The following is an 11,118-nucleotide window of genomic DNA, read 5'->3' as shown; positions in this document are numbered from 1 at the left end:
GGGGAGTTCATTCAGGGCTTTGTCTAGGAACACAAACCCAAAACCACCTTGAGGGATAGCGCCAAGAAGGTGTGTACTTCCAGTCCTGTCAAGAGGAAAGGGCATCTGACAAGGTCAAGGGGACCTTATCCACCTGGGACCTAAACTTTATTTCAAACTTTGTCTCAGCGCCTCTTCTGAGAAGCCGATTCCACAAGAATTTCTGAGCTGCTTAGTGGAGGATTTGAGATGACAACTGTAGTCCATTTTAGTTTGTAATTCATGTCTAGCTGTATATGTGATTATTAGTTTCACTCCACTGGTCTCTACTTTTTCTCTTCTCTTTCTCCATCGCTCCTTCCTTCCCCCTTCCCCTCCCTTCCACTCTCACTTCCCTGTTTTTTCTTTTCTGTTGTTCTTCCCTTCCCTCTTTGCCTCCCTCCCTCAACTCCCCTTTTCTCCCTTCCACATAAATTGAAGGTCCATTCCTAAATGCAGAAAAACACAAACTGTCTCATCCTTCTCATCATGTGGACCCCTGACCCATGTGTCTTCTATTTCAGGCACAGGAAAGTTTTCCTGCATCCTTCATCCTTTTGGATGAGGCCACCCAAGCTGATCTCTTTGTCAAATCAGTGAGTGCAGAAGAGAAAGGAAAAAAGAATACACATATGTCTGAGGACAGGAGTGAGATCTCCTCTTCCTCTTTGGTTTGGGAGAGTCTGCAGCAGAGAAATAGAGAGCAGAGTCGTGTAGATCAATTGGGAGGGAACTAGATGCTGAATCTCAAGTCTTTTCTCAACACAGCATCCACTATCATTCATTAGCAGAGTGGTCCATTGCAGAGAAAACAGTTTAATGAGCAGTTATCAGTAAACACCCTCAACTGGAACAGAAAGCTTCCTTCTCAGAGTCAACTTCTCACTTCTACCTCTCTCTGGTCTCTAAGTTAGAGGTTTACATTGTTTCATCAAGTCGGTGCAGGGGAGTCAGAAAATTTCCCTGCCATAGAAGGCACCAAAAGGCAGTTACATCATGTGAGAGCTGGGAAGAGCCTTAGAGATGATAAACTTCACATTCATCAGACGCTCTTTTCAAGTGTTCTGTTTGTCCATCCTCAGCGTATCCTGTGTGCCTTGAACACACCAATACAGTGGCTCCATGTGAATGTGGAGCCCACTGCATTTTTCAGGAATTCTACAATTTTAGGGAGGATGTATCTTTTAGCTGTCTGCTTGAGACAGGGCCTGCTGCCCATTTTAGCTTTCTCTTTCCTTGTCCTTCCTCTCTGCCTTCCTCCTCACAGCCTTTCCATTTTAGTTTGTTGCTTCTATATTAATGGGGTCCTCCTTTGTGCTTGGCCTAGAAGGATGCACTAAGATGAATAAGTTGCCTGGAATCAAGTTGGGGACGAATAGTGACTGTCAGAGTCAGTGTTCACAGAGTCAGAGTCAGAGTCATATGAGAGTAATGATGGGTTGAGTCCTGAAGCCCCCAAAGCCCTCTCCCATCTGGGAGGGGGGAGTTGTTACGGTAACTTGCCAAAGTTCCATTCAGTTAAACTGCCCCTTAAGCTGCTCCTTGTACTCCCATACACTCAGAGACACAGCATCAGATTTTCTTTGCGTGTGTCTGGTGATACCTCACATTTCAAAGTCAATATCAAATTTCTCCAATCCCCTGTCTTTTTTTTTTTTCTCTGCATGTAGTTTTTATGGGGCTTTCTCCATCTTTCTCTGTGACTTTCCTTAAGAACTTAGGGCCAAAGTTATCCCAGGGAGACAGGTAGCTTGCTCTCCAACAAACCTGAGTAGAAAGTAAGTTTAAGAGGTTAGAGCAATTCTAGATTTTCTAGGTGTCTCATTGGTGGTGAGCAAGGACTGAAGGGATCCAGGATCATAGTGGTCACCCAGTGAATCATCAAGAGTCTTGAGAGATAACAGAGGCATGTGTTTGGGGAAAATGCAAGAGAATGTAGTTACTATGGCATAGTTTAAAACATTTTGACCCGTTTTTATACTGCAGAGCCCTTTTTAAAAAGATAAATAACAGGAGATAAATTTAGCAATAAACTTTTAGCATTTGAATTAACATTGTGATTTTATTATTGGCCAGAATTGCTTTATTTTTATTAATGTAACATTTAAAGAAAATACCCCCCTCTCCAGTTTTTGATTCTCTTAAAGGTAACTTTCCTGGAGATGTACGTACACACACACACACACACACACACAATCGTATATCCATAAGCTACCTCCAAACCAGCCAATGTAGTTCTTGCTAGTCTTTATAATATTCTTTAAAAAGCTAAGTAGACGAAGAATAGATAATTATTTTCAATGATAGAAAATCAGAATAAGTTTACAGAAAACCCCCAAAAAATAATTGTATGGAGATTCAATTCATCTTCTAATTCCCCTCCCATGAGAACCCATTAAGCTTCAATAAAATGTATCCAGCTCCCAGAAATCAGCTGTCCTCAGTGTTTGATGCTTATGGCACCAGGATTTCAGCATGCAAAATTCTGGCAAAGGGAGGAGTGGAGGCAGAGCAAAACCAGTCAAAAGTCACCAAAAGATTCTCCATTTGTCTCCTTTTTAAAGCTCAATAAGACTATCAGGAAAAAAGTGGAAATGGGAGTAAACATACCTATATTTTAAAAAAGCTATTTGAAAGGAAAACGTTTAAGGCAGGTGACGAACTGAGCATTGTGGTGCCTCCTAAAGAAATGGAAAATAGATATAGGAAAATATTGCCCAGGCTTTTTTTGTTTGTTTATTATAATCTTGTGGCATTGTTCCCTTTGTCTTCATTATATTCCTAAGATTACCAGACTTTGTCCTTTCCCCTCTCCTTACTTCTCTCTGAGATCCCAATTTTATTTCTGTGGTGCCCCGGGGGCGCTGAGTTTGGTGAGAGCTGGTTTGGCTTTTTATCTTTTTTTTTTTTTTTTTTTTGATTTTGGCACTTACTAACTTTGTGACCTCAGACAAAATTAGCCTCGATGGGGCATGCCTTCCCTCTTCTGTAAAATGAGGATAATCCCCACCACGCAAGTTATTAACCAGGCTACTGAAAATGCCAAGTGCTGGCACTTAGTACAAACCCCTTCCCTTCCTCAGAAGAGCTGAGAACTGTTTTATTTTTTTAAACATACAAAGCTATATTCTTCAAGAGCACCTGCAGTGCCACACATTCCCGAGTTTATGCAGATTTTCCTCTCATTTTCAGCCTTTTAATCTTGAAACCTTTCCTATAAGAAAGTACTCAAACTTAATGAGTTCCTCTTTGTGACGGAGTTGTGGGAAAGGAAAAATCAGCCTGAGAACGAGGTCACCCAGCGTTCTTCTGGAGATGGTTAGGAATAGATGTGACTGCTTTGTGACCACAATTTTAGCCATGAAATATGAGGGTGAAGAAGAGCCTTCTACTTGACCATGTAGACCTGAAAGATTAGAACCGTGGGCATGCCAAAGAAAGAGGAAAAACGAGCAAAGGAGACCTAGGGGGAAGTTAATGTAACAGAGATAGGGGAGAAAAACATCAGAACGGTGTCAGAAGCTGGAAGCCTGGACTAGAAAAGATGAGAGTTTAAGAAAGGACTAGCAGAGTGTACTTCCAAAAGGTAAACGTCAAAGGTATTGGTTGAGTCTGCCTTTGATACGTAAGAGGTGGCCTGTGCTCTCTGTCGGAATATTCTCAGCGGAGAAGTGAGACATTTGGTTGGGGTGGATGGAAGAAGAGAGCCAAGTGAGTAGAGCTGATCTCTCTGGTAAGCTTGGTCAGTGAGATGGAGTAGTTGCTAGAGAAGACAGAAGATCAAGCGACCCACCCTCCCTTTCCCCCATAAGTGTGGTAGGCACTGGGGCGCATTTCTAAGCCACACAAAGATAGCCTGAGGAGGGGAGTTGAGAATACACGAAATGAGTAACAGCACCAGGGATGGGTCAGGGTCTTTGGGGGGAGAGGACAGTGGAGCCAAGTATTGCTGGCCTGTTGCTTTCAACACCAAAACAGGCAGTGTACTCTAAAAAGAGATGGGTACAAATTTAGATTAATTCATAGGCAAATAGAGGATCTTGCCTGGTCCTTTAGAGGGCTCCACTTTCCTCAAAAGGTGAGGCCAGCTCCCTGTGGGCAAGAATCAGGGACGGGATGGTGATTTGGCAGAGGTGATGAAGGTTTGGGACCACTGGGGTGTGGGGTGTGGGGGAAGGTTGCTGTGGAATACTATGACTCTAGGAGGTGGGAGAGTCCTGGTCGAGTGGCTTTCTCCAGCAGTGCTCAGCAGCACAGGGGTAGAGGCAGAGGATGGGGAGAATGTTTGGACCGATCCAAGGTTGGTAATAAGCCAGATAGGGCTGGAAGAGAGGGGCTTGTGGCATGGATCATATAAGGAGGCACAGCAAAGGGATTCACTCCCCACAAATCCACCCAGAGCAGGACGGGAAGCGGAGACAGGAAACTGGTGGCCAGTGGGAGCTGCGGAGTTCAGGATCAACGAGGCTGAGAAAAATGACAGGTCAGATGGTGGCCAAACGGGGTCGGGATTTTAACATTTCAAAGATGGTACTGTTTTAGGGAGGGGTCGGGATACTGGAGTTGACTACTCCAGCCAGTTTTTATTGCGCTTGCTAACTGTGACTGCACATCCCTGCATCTCGACCCTGTAAGAAATGCACATTACAAAGGGGTTCTCCGTAGGATAGATAAAGTATCCAAAGCACAGGCCTTTCCCCCCCTTGCTGAAGGATCCTTGGTATGTGTCCCTTTGTCCTCTTTTCATTTTCAAGTTTTTCAAAGAGGTCATCCATACAGTTAGAGTTACAGACCTTTAATCAAAAGGCAACATTTCCCTCAAATTTTGTATATAGGTGCCAAGCTGGGCAGGTCCATTTTTTTTTTCTCTTGTGACTTTGATGATTTGGAACAAGAAAGAGATTACCCTCCAGGAAAGGACAACCTTCCACACAGGTGACAGAAGTAGGCTTCTCAGCTGTCATAGAGCTGCCCTTGGTTCTCGTTGGAGCTCCTCACTCTGCTCCTGAACTGAAACACGTCCCTGGACTCTAAGGTTCTGTGCCTCTTTCAGGGAATCTGCTGTGTTCTACAAGCAGTTATTGAAGAAAGAGGAACACATATTTTGTTAAAATCTCTTCTTCTGGCCTTTGGTTATTTCTGTGAACCCTGCGATGAGAGGGGAGAGAAAGGGATTGGAAAGCACTGCGACTGGGCCAAGCTGAAGCCATGCACGTGTTCAGACTGTACAGGGGCTCTAAAACCCTTCCAGGAAGGTCTAGTCTGGAGGAGTCGTCCTTCAAACGGGGAGCTGGATTCAGATGAGTCGCTTTGAACTCCACTCCATGGATCCGAGCGTTTCCCAAAGTCATGGCATGCAGACCCCTGAGCACGCCTCCGTGTGTTTATCCAGTTCATGCAAACAGAAACTAGAGAGGTTATGCACATCTTTGACAGAGTCAGGAAAAGTCAGGTGCAAACTCTTCATGTAGGAAGGACGCCAACCTACCTCCCCAGGTGTCTTGATTTCTTTGCTTGTACAATCTTGAGAATTTGAAAGGAGACGTTTACTATCGTAAATGATTTAATTCATTTGCTCTGCAGCTCACTTGTTTGTATGGATGCCTTTTATCAGCATCACTTGCCTGATGCCCTCAGTAGATAGAGACAAAGGCAACGTGATCTCTCTAGAAACATCCCTCTGCTTTCCCTGAAGGTTTTGGAGTCCAGGAGAAAATAGTTAAGAAAATAAATAGCTTTATGTCTAGTATCCACTTATGAGTACATACCATGTTTGTCCTTCTGGGTCTGGGTTACCTCACTCAGGATGATATTTTCTAGTTCCATCCATTTGCCTGCAAATCTCATGATGTGGTTGTTTTTCTCTGCTGAGTAGTACTCCATTGTGTATACGTACCACATTTTCTTAATCCATTCTTCAGCTGAGGGGCATCTAGGTTGTTTCCAGGTTCTGGATACTACAAATCAAACTGCTATGAACATAGTTGCACATTCCTTGTGTATATGCCCAAGAGTGGTATAGCTGGGTTTTGAGGAAGATCAATTCCCAGTTTTCTGAGAAACTGCCATACTGATTTCCAAAGTGGCTGTACAAGTTTGCACTCCCATCAATAGTGAAGGAGTGGATACTAGATATAAAGCAAAGGATAACCAGACTGCAACCCACAGCTTCAGGGAGGCTAGCAAGCAGGGAGGACCCTAGGAAGGATGCATGGATCGCCCAGTGAAGGAGAAATGGATGAGATCTACATGAGCAAACTGGGGGTGAGGAGGGGAATGGAGGGCAAGGGATGGGGGATGAGAACATAGGGGAACAGGAGGTTCAAACTGGAGCAGGGACAGAGTGGGAGAGCAAGGAAAGAGAAACCATGATAAATGAAGACATCATGGGAATAGGGAGAAACAGAGTGCTAGGGAGGGTCCCAGGAATCCACAAGGATGACCCCACCTTAGGCTACTGGAAATAGTCAAGAGAATGCCTGAACTGGCCTATTCCAGTGATCAGATGGCTAAATACCCTAACTGTCATCATAGAGCCCTCATCCAGTGACTGATGGAAGCAGATGCAGAGATCCACTGCTGGGTGCCAGGCCGAGCTCCAGGAACCCAATCGAGCCGGGCGTGGTGGCGCACGTCTTTAATCCCAGCACTCGGGAGGCAGAGCCAGGCAGATCTCTGTGAGTTCGAGGCCAGCCTGGTCTCCAAAGCGAGTTCCAGGAAAGGCGCAAAGCTACACAGAGAAACCCTGTCTTGAAAAAACAAAACAAAACAAAAAAAAACCAAAAAAAAACAGGAGCCCAATCGATGAGAGAGAGGAGGGATTCTATGAGCAAGGGACATTAAGATCATGATGGGAAAATGTACAGTCACGGCCAGCTGAACTAATGGAAACTCATGAACTGTTGACCAATAGCTGGAGATCCCCCATGGGACTGGACTAGGCCCTCTGGATAGGTGAGACAGTTGTTTAGCTTAACTGTTTAGGGAACCCCCAGGCAGTGAGATTGGGACCTGTCCTTGGTGCATGAGCCAGCTTTTTGGAGCCAAGTGCCTGTGGTGGGACACTTTGCGCAGCCTTGGTGCGGGGAGGAGGGGCTTGGAACTGCCTCAATTGAATGTACCAGGCTCTACTGACTCCCCATGGGAGACCTTGCCTTGGAGGAGGTGGGAGTGGGGGGTGGGTGGGGGGGGAGTAGGGCGTGGGTGGGGAAGGCTGGGGGGCAGAGGAGGGAGGAGAGGGGGATCTGTGGTTGGTATGAAAAATGAATAGAAAAATCTGTTAATAACAAAAGAAAATAAATGGCTCTGTTTTAGTTTTATTTGCTTTCTATGTTTTGGGGTGGGGTGGGGGATGGTTTTCTCTAGGCTTCACTAAAGAACATACTTTGCTCACTTACTTTTAGCTTGCATTTTAGAGTGACTTGGGATATGCTTTTCCTGCCTATGTCACTTCCTAACTCTCATGCTCTTCTCTTTTTCTCTCTCTTTGCACCAAGTGCTCAGGATACAGAGAGCTCAGTTTGCCTTCATGGTACTTAGTGGTTTGGGGGTAAACTCTTCATCACCAGATTAAATTTTCTTTCCCTTGGGTTGACGTCAGGTGCAAGTGGTTTTAGTGAAGTACCTCCACCAAACGGGATGCCACGGCTGGAGAGGACAAGGTTCTCGGTAATGAGAGTTGGGTTGTTGATCATCTGTCCTAGCAGTATCATTGGGGAATGCAGTAGAAACCCTCAATCTTAGGATGTAGCCCAGGACCAGAGGGTTTCCTTTTCACTGGCTCTCCAGAGGCATCTCAAATTTGAAGAGCATGAGTCAGACATCATGCTAAGAGTGTATGGGGGGAGAGGAGTGAATTATTGCGGAGGCTTTGTGTTCTTTAAAAAAGAAAGTAATTCAGATGGGGACAGTAGACACCATGGAGAGTTAGAGGACACAAAAATCCTGGGGGTAGTGGCACTGTGAAGCTATGTTCCAACTGTCTTAGCATGCTGCATGCCTATCATCCTATTATCAACCACCTATGAACTTAGCTGGTGCTTCAAGGAAAGCAAAGCATGCCGATGAACACACAAACATGATCAATAGTTCCAGTTTCCATCCTAAGACTTACTGTGCAAATTGTAGTGCTATACAATTCATGACTTCAAAGAACTAGTCTTCTGAGGGATGATTTCCCTAATTTGTCATCCAAACGGTCAGCCCTGAAATCATAAACATACAAGCAACACTAAGTGGACTCGGTTGGTTGTATTTATATATTTATTCACTATATATGTATTAACAATTTAAAAGGGTGCTATGAAATTGAATTGGAACAGGGTGAGTGTGGGAGCCCATTCTCAGGTTCCTCGTGGCTTTACCCAGCAGGTCCTCATAGAGGATGATTAGACCACGGGCCTAAGTGCAGGTGTCTGGGATGGTCTGCACTTGGCTGTGCTGGGGGAGGAGGTCTTTTGCTCCACCCCTTGGCGTCTCTATAAAAACCCTGGGGCAGAGACAGTCGGGGCCCGTTGGAATAGGTTCCAGGCCCTCTCGAGGCTATCCTTTATTTTCTATCTGTTTATCTCCGCGATACTCTCCACAATAAATCCTTCTATCTAATATTTCCTGCTGCTCGCACTCAAGAAATCTGGGGAACTGTGGAGGTGGTGGGTAAACGCCCCACAGGTGAGGTATGGGAGAAGTCGAGGGCAGAAGAGGAAGGGGGTAATGATGTAATTATATAAAATTAAAAATAAAAATGTAGCACCATAGATGGTAATTTCTAGTAGGCTTTCAGTGAGAAGAGGCAAGTTGTTCTCGAAGCTTTCTACCTGTGGAGCACTAAAAGCCATTAAAACACAAATAGTAGTGTGTGTTTTGTAGCATTCTGCCAGCAAGTGGGTTCTTACCTGTGGTTTCTGCTGAGGACTTGGGTTGATGACTCAGGTTGGAAATAGGACAGCTGATGGCTCCCTACTTCCCCAAGATGCCTTTGCCTTTGCATTCCACTAGAATGGAGGGGGGTGCGTTGCTTGCTGCTGCCATTCACCTTGGAAAGGAGTAAATGTGACCTGTTTTTCACGTGAAACCCACATCACTCTGGCAGCCATCAAGGAAGACAGTGATTACAAGTGGCCATTGGGCATGTTTGAGCATGAAAAGATTCAATTAAATATTTGGAATTTACATTGGTTTTCTTTTTAGAGTGTCTTCTTCTCATTCATGGGTACCCATCATTCTCCAGCTGGCTCTAGGTAAATGAATTTAGTTGCTTGTGGAAATGTTTGGATTTGTTATGTTCTGAGATATTCCCTACAAAATGTCCATGTTGGTGGTAACTGGAGGGCTGGTAACCAGTTTCAACCAATGAAGAATTTTTGACTTTCTTTTGCCACATTGCTTAGGAGTAGGGCAAAAGACTTAGAAATTTTTGGTAATGAGAGTTATAATCTCTGGGTCTTGTCTCATCTCAAATTCTTATGCAGATAAAAATAGTTTAAAAAGAGTTTTAGTACTACCTGTTCAATATTAAATATGGGCAGTATTAAAGAAGAGGAAACAATGAAAAGATGATCTGCAGTCATATCTACCCAAAAAACCAATATTTATACACACATTGAGTTTCTTCCTTCAAATTAAAAAGATGAGAATATATATTTATGGTTGTTTACAAGAAAAATCTTCCTACTTTGGCATTGCACTATGTACATTTTCTCACATATATAGTGCTGTTTGCAGCATGATTTTCAATGGCCACAGCCTAAACATTACAGATCCTCTGAGAAAGGTAGATAACCAGACATGGGTCAAATCAAGATGGGGTACATGAGCACGAACCCCAGGAACACTAGGATTCAGTAGACTCATTTTGGGTCCATTGGGGAAGTCATCTGACTGGTTTCTTGTCTTCCTATCTTGCACATGGACTCTCCCACTCTCCTCTTATGGTCTTCATGGAGTCATTAATTACTACCTCTTAAGTGACTCCACTCACCAGTTCTTAAAAGGATTTAGGGTTATGGAAAATTGTATTTTTCCAAGATTCTCAGATTTCTCAACCGCCTGTTCTCCACCTGTCTCTAGAAGTACCTGGCACAAAAGGCCAGAGCAAAGTCTATCTCATGTAAAGTCCTGCAGAGGAGGGTTACAGCAACAATGCTCAAGAAAAGTACTTTGTTTTCTTTCTGATCTTAGTGAAGTGATCTCTTTCCTCTTCTGCACTCACGTTGAACAACAGTCTCAAAGTGATTCTGGAGTTTGGGTCTGAGAGACACTGTCCGGTGTGCTAGATAAGTTTCTGAAAGCACAGCTGCAGGTGAGTGTCCTTGATGAGCACTTGAGTATGACTGCTAGCTTCCCACACGAGAAATTTGAAATGTGGCCCCACATACCATGACCCCCATCCTCTCAGTCCACTTTTACCTCATGGTACCAGCCCACATTAACCTTGCATCCAAATGCATCCATTCACATCTCTGAGGATAGTCCTGAAACTCTACAGAAACTCCTTGCAGAATTTCTCTTCCAACAGGAGCAACTTTCTTTTGTCTTCTGGTTGTAAATCCCATCCATCCTTAAGACTCAGCTTCTCCATGCAGCAATGCAGGCTTCCAAATTCCTGGATTTAAGATGCTCACTGCCACAAGTGGACATTTCCCTGTTAATGGTCCTCACATAGGCTTGTTGCTAGATTATGTGCTTATATGTGTATACTTGACTATATACCCTTGTGTATAGATACATCCCCACTTAAAGCAGTCACTCTTTTCATAGACAGATCAAGTTGCCTATAAGGTGAAAGAGCTACAGGAAACATTTTTTTTTTTGGCCTTTATTTCAAAGCAGCCCGGGAGCTTCATAAATCGCTTTGACATCACGATGGTGGACATAGACTTAAATTTCTTGTATAAGCTATGGCTAATAACAGAATGCATTGGAAAGTCTGTATTATGTCCTCAAAGAGGTGTGTTATCTGCTTTAACTGTGGGATACAATCACAATCAGAATATATTAATATTGGAATCTTAGGGATGGGGGAGCAATACATTAAACACAGAAATAATGGAAGGTGTTGAAGAATCTAGAAGATGAAGAAACATGGGAAGTCAGAAGTCT

At 44.0% G+C, this 11,118-nt stretch overlaps 1 long non-coding RNA gene across 1 annotated transcript; it reads left to right on the top strand.

Annotated features, from left to right (window-relative positions):
• Window positions 1-7,261: 7,261 nt before the first annotated feature.
• On the top strand, window positions 7,262-9,189 carry LOC131924114 (uncharacterized). Its single transcript, XR_009382786.1, has 2 exons — window positions 7,262-8,340; window positions 8,689-9,189. It is a non-coding gene; the product is annotated as an uncharacterized LOC131924114 (long non-coding RNA).
• Window positions 9,190-11,118: the final 1,929 nt, after the last annotated feature.

Source organism: Peromyscus eremicus, chromosome 14 (assembly GCF_949786415.1).
Source record: "Peromyscus eremicus chromosome 14, PerEre_H2_v1, whole genome shotgun sequence".
Classification (NCBI taxonomy): domain Eukaryota; kingdom Metazoa; phylum Chordata; class Mammalia; order Rodentia; family Cricetidae; genus Peromyscus; species Peromyscus eremicus.
This window is presented reverse-complemented; position numbering and strand designations above follow the sequence as displayed.